A 17155-nucleotide genomic window follows, 5' to 3' on the forward strand; every position below is an offset into this window, starting at 1 on the left:
TATTTCAACAAAAATATCCATTTTGACCGCTATCGAATGCAATTTAACGACGTTTTTGAGTAACATCTGTACGTAAGGCAGAATAAAGGACTCTTTTTCACTAAACAAATTATAAAACTGATTTAAAATAGATTCAGAAGAGGTGGCGTCTGTATATACATGTACGTATGTATACACCTTGCATAACTCAAAAACGAGTAACTTCAAAACGTTGAAATTTTGTATATAGGACTGCTTTAACATGTAGTTGTGCACCTCCCTTTTTGGTTCCAGTCGGCTGAACCAAAAGTATATATATATATATACATACACACACACACTCTGTTACTCAGCTCAGTGAGCTTAGTTTTTTTTTTTTTTTTTTTTTTTTTTTTTTTTTTTTTTTTTTTTTTTTATGTTAGTGAATTGTACATTTTTTGCTTTAAAAATTATTGCATTATGTTGTTCTTATCTTCCGGTTAAGGTTTTTATGCCTTTAGTTAATTTGCATGCAATAGTTATAGAATTATCAACACTTTAAAAGTTTTTCAAGTGCGGCTGAGCCTACTTTTTTTTTACCATAGCAACCATATTTATTCACATTTGAAACTTAGCAGAATAGTGAATTAGGTCTTTCTGTACCTTCAGTGTCTTTTTACCAAGTGAGGCCAAAAGGAAACTTCGAGTTTGTGCACCGAAAATCTGCCTTGTTGCCCGATGGCTGCATCGCTTGTTTTTGCGTAGAAACTGTAATTTTAATTGGAAAATTTGTTTTTTAAAATTTTTAACTGTATTTGTGTTTTATGCTTTTCTATATATTTCTATTTTTAATGAAGATACTTTGAGTTTTTATGTATTTTTTCCTTGCCGCGAAGTGAGAACTGAATTATTTGAATGAAAAAGATATCTCTAATGAAATTCGAGGAAATAAGTTGTAGAATTTCTCACTTTGTAAAGGCTAAGTTGCTGTTGAACGTGAAGAATCTTAAGAACTAGTAAGCGAATAATCGCTTAAGTTCGTGCAAAAAGAAACAACAAGATGGAACGGTAACTAACCCTTTATTATTCAGATAAGATTTAGCAGAACTCCGTCTTGGAGAGTACAATAAAAGCCGACACTTGGGCTTGAACTTAAGAGGCTAAGAATGTAAAGTAATGTAAAACTAATCTAAACTAAAGAGATATGAAGTTATCAAGATTCTAACAGAGTTGGCCCCTTAACGCTAATTGACTGCGAAGCTATCAAGGGCCTGAGTACGGCCGAGCGTAATCACAGCTTTTAGAGAGAGCAGCCAACAAGGCGCACGCGCGTTAATCAGAAACTCTGATTTTTTCTAACTCAGCAAGTAGAACTTCGCGGTTAAATACCGCTCCTCTTCATTATGTATTCAGACGTGAATCCAAAACTAAGTTGTTGAAGTTAAGAATTTGACAGGAAAGAAGTTTAACTCAAAATTTAACTGTTAATAAAATTAACATAATCCTTACAAAATTTAAATGAAATGCAGGAAAAAAATGCGTATAATTTAATATTCCGTACAAGGAAATTAAGTGATGTACACGTCATGTTTTTTTTTTTTTTTCTTTTAATGTAATTTACTTTGTCCTTAGTTGTGAAAATAACTAAATACAGGAGTTATATTAACATATATATAAAGTTATTATATTGATGCGTATTAGATGGGCAATTATGTTTTCGTAGTCAATCATGTAGAAAACGCTGTGCTTTTTGATACTAGTACTCTGATCGTCAACACTTTCGATTTCAGGATCTGCACTTTAGTTAACCTGAAGAAATAGTTTTATAGGTAAATGAATTTCATACATTGCATACGGAAGGAAGATCGTAATTATGAATATGAAAGATACAAGACATTTACTATTTCGTCTTAACGGGGTAAATTTAGGACCTCAACTTTGTAAAGTAGCTTAAGCTTGATTTATTTTGATTCGATAATTTTTATGTTAAACCTTTAAAGAAGGCGTACATTTCCAGATTCACTGCTAGTCTGATGTTACTAGTTAACCAAGTTTATTCATAGTCATTTCAAATCAACCATGTCTCCGAACTTTTGGTTTTGGTTTGGCTTGGTTTATTAGATTACGGCAAAGCACTCGAGGGCTATCTGTCTTAAGGGAGGGATGCCTTCGTGGAGGACTTTTTAAGGGAAACTAGCTCGTATACCCGTCACACATGGGGAAAACCACGAAAACACCCATGCAGCCAGTCCGTTCGCGGGATTCGAACCTCAGACCGAACTACCAGTGTTCAGCGACGTTACCGCTCGGCTACTGGTGGGCCTCCGAACTTTTGAAACTTGCCGTATGTAGGAAAGATGAGCTCGTTTACCATCCATTATAACAATCTAAATTTTTATACTGCATATTCTGCAGCTGAAGCTATCTCTTATGAAAGTCTGCTCGTGGCATGAAATGGCGTCGTTTCTAAGCTGTTTCTTATTCGTTATAAAACGGAGATCATTGCTGAAATAGATAGATTTTCTTTAATATCGATTTTTACTCGCAGCTTTGTACGTTTTTGATGTTCCAGCCAAAATATATTATTTTGAAAGTAAGTTAATTCGGTACTTCGCAATTAAGAATATTATTTTGCTTAGACAGAGATATCCCGATCATTGTCGCATCCATCACATTCTAAGATGAGCTATTCGCATTTTTTTTATCCTTCACTTCCATTTAATCTTCTAAAGACTGACAATATTCGGAACACTTTAATTGATCACTTAGATTTATTTAGATATATAAAATATGACACTTCGTATACCTTAATCATTCTTTGCCTTTCTATAAATTGTTTTCTAATTTTTTCTAATATTTCTTTCTATAATTTTCTTTTTTTAACAATACTGCAAAGCCTTTTTTTTTTTGTTTTATTTTGTTTACACAGTAAAAAAAAAAAACCTTTTTTTGCACTGGGTATTCATCCCCCCCAATGTAATTATAAACCCCCTTCCACGTGTTTGTTATCGCACTGCTCAGTAAGAGTAACTGCATAATCAAAGCAGTTAAAAAGTAATGGACTATGAAGTGTGCTCAATGGAGATGCAAAGAAAGAGTGACCTGCGGAGTGATAACTATAATAATTCTGATAGAGGACAAAATTGTACCTATTTTAACTTTAAAATATGTTGTATTGAAGTAATTAACTTTAGTAAATCAATGACGAAGGTAGGTGCAGTAGGAAACATCAAAATTCTCACTAAAAGAATTATTTCTTGGGTAACTTATTAAATTAACCGCATTACTTGTAAAATTAATTAAATAGTTCCTGTTACCTTCCTTTTAATTTATACCAGCATATAAGAAAATTTTATGTCTTTTATAAGGCTTATATTATGTACATTAGTGCTAACACTCAGCTATAAATTCACCCTCAGACAGATGATGTCTAGAGTACTGGCTGTATATCTAAATGTGCTGTATGGTTTATAAAATTAAGCTTTATGAGAACTGTACGAATAATTTTTTTCGTACATGAACGAGGTGTTAGCCGCAAGAAACTGCGTTAGGTTGTAGGTCTTTAATTTTTGTTCAATCCCTATTTGCAAATTCCAAAACGGCCGCAACGCATCCGTGCCACATGCATGTTCTTTTCAGGTGGCCGCTTCTAATGGGGGCGCTATATCTGAAACTCACGTCACACTTTCAATAACTGACATCTTAATCCATCAGAATTTTCGGGGCGTTCTTACCCAAGTGGATAATTCCTCTTCTCTCACCCATTATACTCGCATTCTCGTCGCACAGCCCGGGCTGGATGTCGTGTTACAAATGCGGAGCGGCGCTCTGTAATTTTCGGCCACCCTAACTGGCTATTAAAAATTGTTCACGATGTCGCTCGCGTGATTGATGGATTTCGCGGACGCGGATTGATTATCATTATCTCCTATATGTAGTATAGTTCCATTCGTTGGTGAGAAAATTGAGACAAAATATTTCTAGAGTGAATCTTCTTAATGATTTGCCGTAACTAACGTGACTCTACGCCCTCTTCCCCTTTCTACACGCGCTGAAATTGTTTAACAAATACCACGATCACTTTATTTTTCAATCTTCTTTTACCAGGATGTGTAACTGCATAATTGCAAAAGAAAGTTTCTTGTTCCACTCGCTATGAGATCAACTAGTTTTACATCTCTATATAAAGCGCTAGAACATGCTTTTCCCCAAATAATAATAAGAAGAACGAATTTCACTGCTTTTTACTGCTTCATCTTAATAAAAACCTCATTTTAAAAGGAGAAATCTTGTTCCAGTTGGAGAAAGTTCTTAGTGTGTGACAATTGTTTAAGATAAAGAAAGTGCAATTACCTTTTGATTGAAAGTTTAAGCAGAAGGTTGCGTAAATGTAAAGCACGTGCAAAATATTTTGAGGACTAGCGAATGCTAGCTCTAATGTATGTCTTTTTGCACGAAGATCTGTCTTGCGGTTGGAAATGGCTCGCATCAGTCTACTTTAATGCCTTGAAAAAGAAGTAGTAATTGTTTGAGGCCACGTCGTATTCCGATGCTTTTTAGATAGTAAGTGAATATCTTCTGCAGTTGGTTAGAAAAGGATTTAAGCCACATATCTTTTAGGAAATTTAATTTTGATAACGTGTATCTGCAAGGAAGGTTGCCTAATTGTGAAACGTAAGTATAGAATCAAATAAAGTACTCAGTAACTCCTGTTCATTTAGACGTAGAGAACAGATTCTTGCTGTAAAACATGCGACAGCTAACTTCCTTTGAAAAGGTCCTTTCTTGGAAGGCAAAAAAAGGCAATTAGTAAAAAATAAGGCAATTAATTAGTATCTGAACTACGTGAAAAAACAAATGCAGCAAAGAGAGGGATGCCTTCGTGGAGAACTTTCTAAGGGAAACTGGCTCGTATACACGTTACACATGTGGGAAAACCACGAAAACGCCCATGCAGCCAGCCCGTTCACGGGATTCGAACCTCAGACCGAACTACCAGTGTTCAGCGTCTTTACCGCTCGGCCGCTGGTGGGCTGATCCGAGATAAAGTTTAGGTTATTTGCTATGCCAAGTACAATAAACAATAGCTTAATTAATTAGTATATTTTAGGATAGAATTCACTCACCTAGAGGAAAACATACAAACTTCATACAACCAGCTCTCCTAAAAGAAATTATCAGCATTCATAGAGCAAATCCGTCCTAATTAATGCATGAAAAAAGGATGAACACAGATTTTAAGAAACAATGGTCCTGTAAAACTGTACTTAATTCACGGGTACATTAAAGACATATCACTACATCGGAAGTTAATTTAGTCCCTATAATCCGCATATAGTCATAAATTCTAACACTTTTCTACGTATTCCAATGTTCTACAGAGGCCATCTTCATTTTCCTTGTTGCACTGTTTTGTTGTTCCAATGGAATGAGTGCAATGGCTTGGATTGATGGATTTCATCAATCCAAGCCATTGATGCAGTCTTCATCTTTCTTCTTATGTTTATGATTCATCTTTCTTCTGATAAATAATCTTTATCTTTCTTGTCGCTTTCCATCAAAGCTTGTGTGTTTTCTTTGCTAATATTACCTCTCTAAAATAACAAATTCAACGTATAATGGCATAAGTGAAGCACGAATAATAATTTCAATGAATCTCGATGTTGTTGACAAATTATCGACAGAATCTTCCTGCATGATATAGCAAATATTAGATATGAAGTAACTGTAAGTTCTTAACTTCATTCCAAACATTATCAATTTAAGATTCAATATTTCAAAAATTGAGATTCCATTCGAAATTTAAAAATTTTTCTCTTCTTTAACAAACTTTAGAGAAAATTTTTTCGTAGAGAATAGCACGGAAAGCCGCAACGGGAATAATGCCACACGAATGATTAGGAGTTCAATGTGATTCAGGTTTCACACTTTTTTATCTATTAATTTATATATTTCTCCCTTCTCGAATTAAATTATTTCTTGCAAGTAACACTTCAAAAGAATACTTCCAGTGAATTGTTGACAATTCTTGATATTGTTAAGAATTTGGTATTTAAAAAGCTAATGTTAGTTCAATTATAAATTAAATGGTTTTATTTCTCGCGCAGTGCAGCGCGTGACGAATATTAAAAGAAAACTAAGCCGGAAAATTGAAAATACAAGAGCGCGTGCATTAAATAAATAAATATCTCTTTTTGATTTCGAGAAAGTACTGGAAAATTCTAGCGCATGATTTTAAAATCTTATAAAAGGAGGAAAACATCTTAGTTTGTAGTAGTTGCTTAGTTTGTTGTTGTTTAGAAAACTGCTCTTGTTGATTGTAGCGAATTCGCGGATTAGCGTTCTTTAGCTGTTTTGAATTACGTTCTATTGGACATTTGAGTAGTTAAAAGATAACTACTGTGAGATATTGTAATACTGCATGATAATTTGAGAAAATTTAAGCATTTTTGTTGTGATAATAATAAATTTTTGTTCATTTTTCATCGGACTTGTGCATTCATTTCGTAACGAACCCGTACGCACGCAACAATATAATTAATTAATAACAGACAAAACACAACTTTTTCATTTATTTGAATCATTTTTTAAAATCTTTTTCGACATTTGTATTAAAAATTTGCTTTCTTTCACTCCCTTGAATTGACTTCCTTAGTTCAATAAAAATAAGTTTTTCTGTTAGGAATTACTGTGCAATTTAAGCAGGTTAAGGCTCAGAATTTTTGTTATAAATTTAGTCAAGCAGCATTTAAATATTTTTCAGTAGTGGCAAGAAAGTAGTGATTACAATAACTACGGAATTAGACTAAATTCTGTTATCTTAAATTGCTAATAAATTTCAACGTTTGGAACGCGTAACGAGTATATAGAATTTGTATCCGCAAACTCGTCGAATAAAAAAAAAATAAACAACTTAGTTAAATGAAGGGCAGTATACCAATTGTACACAATTATAAGAATATTTAAATGAAAATTACATTCTCTTCAAATCTGCACCAGGAATACTGTATAGTTGCATTTATGGCAAATGTTTGAGCATATATTGGTTTGAAAGACATTTCTCTCAAATTCTGTTCATCATTGGCAAATTTTCTTTGCTTTGAAACATTTTTAGTTCTCAGAAAAGAGTTTCTTTGAGTTACTTTTTAATTTTAATTCTTAAGTAACTACAGTTGAGCTAATGGTTTAATGCATTAGTTAAAATAAAAAATTTTTAGTGGATACCGATTTCAAATACTAGAAAAGTCAGTTTTCCTTAAAGAAACTCATTTTGCTAAATAGCACTAATTATTTCACATTTTACTGATAGTTCCCTGCTCCCTTAATTAGCAGAGAGTTTACTGATCAGAAAGTCCAGAGTTCGAATTCTGGTTAGGGTATCGCTAATTTTTTTCATATTTACTGCTTCTTTTAACTACCTAATGACTCTACAAATGGCGCCCGAACTAAAATGGAGTAGGCGGTAATTCATCATCACTTCGATTTTGAGAATGGATCCCGTTTTCTCAAATAGTCTTTTTTAAGTGAGGAAGAATATAAGGAGTTTTCTCCTTCCTTACCGTGTTCCTTCGTGGTGTAATTGGAAGCACGTCTAGCTAGTAATCGGAAGGTTCGGCATTAAATTCTGCGGAGGGCAAGCCATTCTAAATGAAGTCAAATTATTAACATAAAAATATTTAAATTGGAAATATCGATTTACTGACAAAGAAGCTATAATCTTTTAGAGTATTTTTAACTTACTACTAATTTTTCAGAATTTTTTGATTAATATTAGTTAAAAAAATGTAACCAGTAAGGTCTAAAATTTAAGAATTTTGTGGTAAAAATTTTAGAGTAAATTAAAATTTTGTCGCTAGCATTAAACTTCTACAACAAAGATACAGTACAATCTACCGACCTTTGCGGTATGTAGTTAAGAAACAATTACACAGTTTTACACTTCTTTCTTTCCCAGTTTCATTTTATTAATATTTTTACTAAAAAGCCAAATTTCGTTTAATGTGTAAATTTTGTTTAATGTTAATTTGAATACGCGGAAATGGCCATCAAATAAACCTTAACATCCATAAAAGCATTTGGAGATGCAGCAAGAAAAACTGTAAGTGAAGGAAAGGTAATCGAATATTGACAACTGTAGTTCGGTAGCTTCAGAGCACGTTTGTATAACAGCACATTGCAATGGGCTCACCAGCCCTAAGCTTCATACCCTGCATACTACATTAAACACTGCCCTTCATTGGTCTATCTATACAGGTTCGGTCTTAGTGACTCGAATCAGTGTTCCGTAGTAAAGCAGGCAATCTGAGATACAGTGCTCTAACACAGGACTTACACGAATGCGCCCTAACACAGAACATACATCGCTCAGAACCGTCTGAAAGAAATCCACAGACTTGGAGAGATCGACCAATGGGAAATGAAATTGGTCTAAAGAAAAATGTCAAAGTAATTAAATATATTAACTCTAATGCTAATAATCTTTACCTAGCACTCTAGATATGACTTAGAACTGTCTGCTGTGAAATACATTGCTTAGTCTTACATAACGTTTAATATTTATCATGTATTTCTTATTTTATCATATTTTTAAATCATCAGTATAATTATCTGTGTTCTGTAAAACACATATTTTTCATGAGATCCTGTTAATATTATGTGAATACTTCTGTGCATTATTATTTTTAATAGCTGCCTGCAATCTGTAAAAAAGTGTTCTACTGTAAGATATACTGTTCACTTGCAGCAATGCAGGATTCCAATGTATTTGCTTCAAGGACCTTGCATGCCTTTGTAATTCAGTAGCCATATGTTTAAGAACGTTACCTGCCAAACGCATCCCAGCCCTTAGCAGTGGTGCCCAACTAGTAGATTTTCTTCTCCAGAGAACACACAAAGCCAGCTTAAACATAACAGCAGGCCTGCTGTCCTTACTGTGATGCAGAAGCGGCTTATACACAAATGTTGAAAGAGTGTGGCGTTCTATTAATTTGGGGAATAAAAATCAACGAGTCGAAAGTCCTTGGGACGAGAAAATACTACTTCTGATGCAATATTGAAAGTAGTCGCGGAAACATGCCAGCCACAAAGTATACGTGAGAAGCAAATATGAGTTTGGAGATAATCTTGGCATCAACTTGGCTTTTAAAAACAAAGAGAGTAACATTAATTTTGAAAATTAGAAACAATTATCTTTAGTACTAAGGTATAAATGAGTAAACAAAATAAATGTACTTATTAAAACTTCAAATTCTTAAACGAGCAGATGGTGGTACTGAGTGAAAGCTAAATTCTCTGTGTTAGAAGCGACGGTACTTTTATTGCCAAAGTAAAAAATTGCAAAAATGGTAATAAAATGTAACTGATATATTTAGTAGCTCTGGAATCTAAAGAATTCATTTGAAGACCAACTTTGCTCGTGTGTTTACCTAAGTGGGTGGGTTAATGAACTTTTAGATGAAAAAATAGCTGGGGTTAAAAAATATTTAATCAAGAATGCCATCAATGGCGGAATGAATCACAGGGGGAGGGACGGTTTTCAATTCTCTTCCGTTGCGCTGAAGCAACTTCGGATTTTTCAAGAAGTTTTTTTTTTCTCCACATGCAGCAAAGTCCAAACCCTTAAACTCCGCCCTTAAATTAAAATCCATTCTATCAGGGCTCTGAACCCAGCGAAACGCGCCTTAATAAAGTGATACTAAAAAGCAAATGGGCGCAGCGAATTCAACCCGCGCAATTCGACGAATTAAAACACAAATCAGACTTAATATCCACAAAAACCGTATAGTGTCGGCGGGCCACGACTTTGAAGTGTATTGGTAACTAATTTTACGGCTCAACTGCACTACAATGGGATGGGGAATTAGCGAGGCAGGCGTGTTACGTAGGCTGTTATCTTGATCACAGAATAACGCGAGCGTGTAAAAGAAGCTGGGAAACGATCGCTGCGTTCTCATTATTATTATTATCGCCTGCGTAAGTTGCGGATCCATCTTCATCGGTCATCTGGAGTGAAGTTTTGTAACACTTCGTCCGCCGACTTTACCTGAGTGCGTGAAATTGGACTTTAAAAGACATTCCAGGAAGCGCACGTCTCCCCTTCTTCTTCTTTTTTTTTTTTTTTTCCTCTTCCTTTCTTTTTTTTTCCCTTGTTTAAATAAGTTTTTCTTTTCTCTTTTTCCTCCACCCTTTTTTGAATCTTTTCTTGGGTAGCTCTGGTAATGATTCTAATTAACAAGTTCTGTGGATCACCCCCCCCGTCAGATACTGCGCTTGTCGTCATTTTATTGGTAAGGGGGCTGTGTTGAGTGATGCATAATAATAATCGATTAGTTATGCAATAATTTTAAAAAGAGGAGAAAGTTAATTTGAAACGTAATTGGAAAACATTGTAATGGTGTTGTTTATATTCATTATATACGCTTGCATTAGAAGCACGTTTAACGTAAATTTTGAGGTCATGATGAAAGGATTTTTTAACAAGCATATTTTCCTGGATATCAACTTGAATTTATTCGCTGTTTTTTTCTCCCTCTACATATTAAGCAACTTCAGTGCAAGAACTAATAAAGACTATATAATATCCATGATAAGCTGTATAATTTTTTTAAGTTATTATGATTTTAATAGCGCATGAGCTTTGCAAAAATGTGCATAATTAATATTACAGTATATTTTTTTTTTCCGAAAAAAATTTGCTTAAATACACTTGCCTTCCATTTGGAAAGAACAGCTTCTTGTTATGTGAATATTTTTAATTATTTCATAAAGCCAATCATGTTAAAATATTGCTTGTATTAGCAACTATGACTGGATTACTTTTCAAACATTTTCCTCGAGAGAAAAAGAAAATTAACATCTTGTTTTCCACAAATATTGGCCACCAGTACCCAAATGGATAGGACAGCTGGAAAGTATTAGTTTGATCCAGGTTCAGACTTCTGCAAACGGGCTGTTTGAAATGGATGAATTTAATTTTCTTCAAGTGTAACGTAAATAGGAGCCAGTTTCCTCTAATCCTCCAAGAAGGCATCCCTGCTCATCTTAGGCAGAGAGATCTCTCACGCTTTCCTTTAATCAATTAATCAACCTTTCGCAAACTGTCATGCATTTTGGCATAAAAAGTTTAAAAGTGTTTTGTGTTTCATTCAGAATTAAATTTTCATCTAAAAGGGAAAAGTAGGAGAGTAAGTTGTAGAGACAGTAGGATATTTTTGGATACTGGAGACGTGAATGCCCTCACCGAGATTCGAACCTCAGACCTCTCCAATACGTGCCTAGCGTGCTGATCATTACACCCCGAAGGCATGCTAAGAAGTCGAAAGAAATAACTTATAAAATCTCCGAAATAATTTCATTAAATTTTACAATGCCGCGAAAAGCAATTACCACCATTAAGAAAATTCATAAGAACACTAACTGAAAACAGATGGAAAAGAAATCAATCAAATTAAAAAATGTGATTTTTCAGATTAGTGAGAGATTTATAGATTCTGATATGCTCCTGGAGCATAAACTGCTTCCAGACTCTTAACGGAGATAGAGCGGACAAACGTAGAGAGACTTAAAAAGGTTTAAAATAACCTTTTTACATGGAGCATATATGCACATTTCGTGTTCAAATATATCCATTTGAACTTGTGGCGGTACAGTTAATGTAAAATCAAATTTAAATTAAAATGTAGTCTAGCAGTCAAAGACTACAAAATTAAATTTAAATCGAAAGTTTAACAGACGTAACAGTTTCAATATTAGCAGCAAATAACGCAAAGCCAAATAATTACGCACTTAATCGAGATGGCAGAAACAGGCTCTGTCTTACAACCCCAAAACCTCAGCTTAAATATCATCTAACTGATTTGAATTCAGGCGAGGAAACGGAAAGGAGGAGTTGTAGTAAATTATAAGTAACTTGCTAACGCAAAATAATAGTAACCGTAGAGATTATTTGGTTAAATAACACGTTTCAACCTTAGAAGGCAGAGAATTTCTACTATCATTTTGCATTATATGCAAAGGAAGAAAATATCGTTCTGTTTGGTTGAGTATTGAATCTCAATAAAGAATGCCAAATTTTCCGTAAAAAAACTTTTGGTCAATCTGAAATGAACTGTCCTAAATTATGTCAGTTTGCATGATTTCGTTAATTTCGTTCCACAACATGTTTTTGAGTTGCAAGTAGTGGACTGAAGGATATGTCTTTGCTCTTTCCTGACTGAAGGATATGTCTTTGCTCTTTCCTGACTGAAGGATATGTCTTTGCTTTATTCTTATTCTTTATTTCAGAATCTTTGTAAAATCTTGGTTTATTATTTATTTATTGTTGTTACAAATAAAGACTTTGCAATCGATTTCTGCGTCAGGGGATTTTTTTTTTCTTGTTGCAAAAGATTTAAATTAGGAAACATTGGAGACAATACATGCCTTTTTCGGGTATTTATTGAGTCTTTTATTCGATGTTGTTGTCGTTGTTGCTTAAGATCACAGTCAGCCCAAGTCCACGAAATTCTTCGTATAGTACACAAATTTCTAAGTGTAAAATAAGCAATATTATTAATTGGAAAGGGAAAAACCGTCAATCATTACTTTCACATGGGGAAAAAAAAAAAAAAAAAAAGAAAGAAAGAACCGGGCAACCGGTATAGTGGTTAGCGTCGCTGACTGCCGTGCTGAAGGGCCCGGGTTCGAATCCCGAAGAAGGTATTGTGTTTGTAAATGCATAGTGTCCGTGCTGCAGGACGGCACTCTAAATATGCGGCGAGCCAAAAGTCCTCTCGTGTGGTTTGGTGAAAGGGAAGAGGGGTGGGAGACCCTCGGACCCGTCCCGCCGTCTCCATCAAAATTGGGAGCCGAACTGAGCCAAATCGCACTGTCATTCATTAGGTCCTCAAGGCTATTGTAAACGACAGGCGTAATTTAGTACTTCTTGCCACGAAGAATTTCGTGGACTTCGGCTGACTGCGTCAGACAAGTGATCTTAAGCAACAACAACAACATGGAAAAAAAGACTCAAGATAAATACCCGAAAAAGGCATGTATTGTCTCCAATGTTTCCTAATTTAAATCTTTTGTAACAAGAAAAAATCCCCTGACGCAGAAATCGATTGCAAAGTCTTTATTTGTAACAACAATAAATAAATAATAAACCAAGCTTTACAATCAAAAAGATCTAAAAGCATAATGTTCACTGGCTTTTGCCGAGGAATGTGGCTCAAAGTAGAACAATTTATTTGGAGAACTTGGATTCTAAAATGGAATAATGGGTCCTGTATGAAAACTATTCAGCGCGAGATAAATGGAAATACATTGTGACCCTTGGATAAAATATGGCTTTACCTAAATGATTGGAACAAAAAGATCTATTTATTATCGAAAACAAAGAGAAAAAATATACAAAATCTGGTTCTTTCAATGCAGCGAATGCTTCAGAAAGGGGTTTATAATTGTCGCAATGTATTTTTATAAATGGGAAACTAAAATTAGAAGAGCGGAAAAAAATATTAAAATCAACTTAACGTACTATCAAGAGAAAGTTTTACGTCCGATATTTATAGAAAAAATTATATTTCTTTATCCCACTAACTTTCAAAAAGTGAAATTTCATCAAGACAAAGTTATAAGTCATATTTCGAAATGTACCACTGCATTCTTTGAAAAAATGAAGACTGGTGCAGGCTTTGAATGCAGAGCTTTTCTACGTATTCCTGTGAAGTCCCTATCCATGGATTATAAATCTTGAAATAACTCTCTAAGCGCAAACTCTTCACGATTGGTGGACAGTGAAAAGTATTGGAAGAGTAATGGAAATCAATAGCTCCTGGAAAATACTATGAAAAGCCTTTCTGTCATGGAAATCACTATGCAAACTGATAGTCCTGGGAAAAAAAGGCTATCAGATCGAACATTTAATAAAACACAACACTCTTCACCTTTTAAACATTAATTAAACGTCTCCGAAATAGTTTAAAAAATGTGTAAGCATTGTCTGTTTCCTCTCTTCAGAAATTAAATCCAACTTTTAAGTTTATTTTTCCAATGGACTATTAAGCAACACAAAATGAAAGCAGTTCATGTTTGCAAATAAACACGTTAAGGATCTGTAAAACTAAATAAGAAATTAAACGATTCAAGCATTTTTAAATGAAAAGTAGAAAGTGTAAGAACATCAACTATCAAGTATTTTACTGCCTAAAGTAAATTACAAAGAACTTACCCTGCTGTAATAAATGAATTCTTTACAACGATTGATAATAAACTACGGTGAAATTTTCATTTCTGCTTAGTTTTTGTAAATTGATAAAAGTTCTGTATACCCAGGTTTAATTACATTTATAAACTTATATTTTTATTTAAAGAAATAAGTCTTGAAAAATTGAAAAACTTGAAAATTTTCTTTTTTAATAAGACTGAGAAGTAATGTATAAGCATACTACGTTTAACATAATTTGATACCTCATAATAAAAAATAAGCATATATTGTTAGAATTATTTATTTTAAACAAAAATAAAACGAACGTAAACAAGTAACTAATTAGATTAATCTTAATGATACTATTCTTCTGAGCCTTTGTCTTAATCAGGATATCATTTTTGTTCTTAGAAATTTTCTATGAATTTGTTATCTCTGAACTATTTTGAATAAAGCTTTCATTTTATTGCGGTTTTTCTAGTTTGTTTACGAACTGTATCGTTAAATAATATTTATTTGTTGACATTAATTTCTTCCGTAGAGTGTTTTTTTAATAATTTCTAACGTGTAACTTCTCTAGAAAGTTCATATTGTTGCGTGCGTGCGGGTTCGATTGAATTGAATGCACAAGTCTGATGAAAAAATGAACAAAATTTATTATTATCACAAATAAAACAAAATGCTTAAATTTCCTCAGATATTCGTTCAGTATTACAATATCTCACAGTAGTTATCTTTTAACTACACAAACGTCCAACAGAACTTAATTCAAAACAGCTAGAGAAAGCTAATCGGCGAATTCGCTACAGTCAACAAGAGCAGTTTTCTAAACAAACTCTTAAAACAACAACAAACTAACTGACTAACTGAATTTATTTATTTTATTTATTTCTTATTCACCACAGGTATACAACTACATTGAGTTTTGACCTGTTCAATCTGTGCAGCCTATGAAGGCCATTCACGGTTTTTAGTACATTAAGGTGCTACTGCACCTCGCCCGGGGGCGTGACATTAGAACAAGGTGTAATCATTCCGTGGCGAAGTCAAGCTGAATATTCGAAAATTGGGAAATTAGTATTTGGAAAATAAAATCGTCCAGCATTCAAGTCCATGCATGATGCATTCGGCCAGGATAGTAGCGTAAGGTTACTGAGATAGGGTGCACTAACTGAATTGAGAGGTTTTCCTCCTTTTTAAGATTTTAAATCGCGCGCGAGAATTTTCTGGAATTTTCTCGAAATCAAAAAGAGATATTTATTTATTAAATGTTAAATGCACTTGCTCTTGTATTTTTAATTTTCCGGCTTAGCTTTCTTTTAATATTCGTCACGCGCTGCACTGCACGGGGAATAAAACAATTTAATTTATAACTCAACAAACATTAGCTATTTAAATACCAAATTCGTAACAATATCATTGTAATGCGTCTTTTCTTTCTTGAAACCTTTCAAAAAAGATATACATTTGTCACACATAACTGGATTATTTTGGTCTCGTACACGAATATACTAAACGCACATTGGTGTCAAAACCATGAACTGGGCTTCTAAAATGGAATAATGGGCTTCAGCTGCAAGATTTTCTTAACCGATATTTCGTGAATAAGGGAAACAAGAATTCGTTTTCTTAATTTCTGTGAAATATATAATATGTATTCTGTGAAGACAAGCTTACACATTTTTCGCTCCGAATTCCATTTCACCTATGTGGCAACGGATGTCAGCTGAAGAGCTTATAAATAATCCGGTTTGGGTGTCTCTTACCTGCTTTTTCACCCTTAATTACGTTGAATGAAGGCAAGCAAGACAAAAGTGAAATTTACGGCACTTACTCCTCGTCCACTCCGCTCAGCATTTTCCGAAGCAAGTTTTTAGCGCCTATACACAAATTGATACCTTTTCTTAATCTGTTAACATCCTTTATATTTGTCCATTATGATGTAGGATGTATCTCTCTTCGAACACCTTGCCAGACTGTAGACAGTTCCTTCAATTCAGGAGTGAAGTTCTTTGCGCCATTTTTACTTCGAGATGTGAAGTCGACAAAGTTGTGTATTTCGGTTAAAAAAATAGCTACACATTTTTCATTTCTACCAGATCCTATCCTGCAAACATAACGACGAAAAATGACTTTTATGACTATGTATATATTTTCATTTCCTTTGATATCTGGTTCTTCTACGACGAACTCGTGAATCTCATCGGGTGACCGGTGTTTACCTAAATTTCTATGTGATTGAAAATTTACCTCAGTTTTATATATGAAGATGTCAAAGTTTTTTGGCACTATTATATGGATAAGTCAATGTTTATCTTTGATCTAATTTGGGATTATTAGGCGCTTCAAGAAAATCGTAATATTCTCTCCCTTTTGGATTATTGCTTCACAGTGCAATTCACAGCCATAAAAATAACTCTCTCTCAGTAAAGAAAATAATCATTTCTTAATATTTTGATTATTGTGGCATCACTTTAAAAAATAACAAAAATATCTCTGTATAATTTTTCTAACATATTAATGTTTTTTAATTTAATAATTCAGCTACTAAATCTTTCTGTATATCTCTTTGATTTTAATTATTTCTCAAATGACATTAAATAAAAAAATTTCTCGTTAACTGCAAATCTACAGCAAGACTGTCATGAATCAAAGGAATTTGACAGTTGATTTTCAGAGACAACTACGTTACAGATTCATTGCCCTAATATTAAAAATTCCTTCCATGATTGCGACAGCAATGCATAGTTAGAAACTTTCATCCCGTATAGTTGTGTTCTGTGTATATATTGTAAAATCATAGGTAACTTGAAGCAATAATTGCAATCTGCCGTAAAATAATTGAGAGAAAGGTAAATGGTACTGACACAAAACATTTTCGCGCTATGATTTTGGTGCTAAATCAAGAAAAATGCCTTCAAAGTCTACGATTCGCACATGAAAATGAAGCTTCATTTCGTGGTGCTGTATTCAGATTGTTTGCAGAATTTCGTAGAAGTCGAAATTATCTCT

Source organism: Stegodyphus dumicola, chromosome 6, assembly GCF_044657685.1.
Source record: "Stegodyphus dumicola isolate Sdum_Otavi_A_Nest chromosome 6, ASM4465768v1".
Taxonomy (NCBI): Eukaryota; Metazoa; Arthropoda; class Arachnida; order Araneae; family Eresidae; genus Stegodyphus; species Stegodyphus dumicola.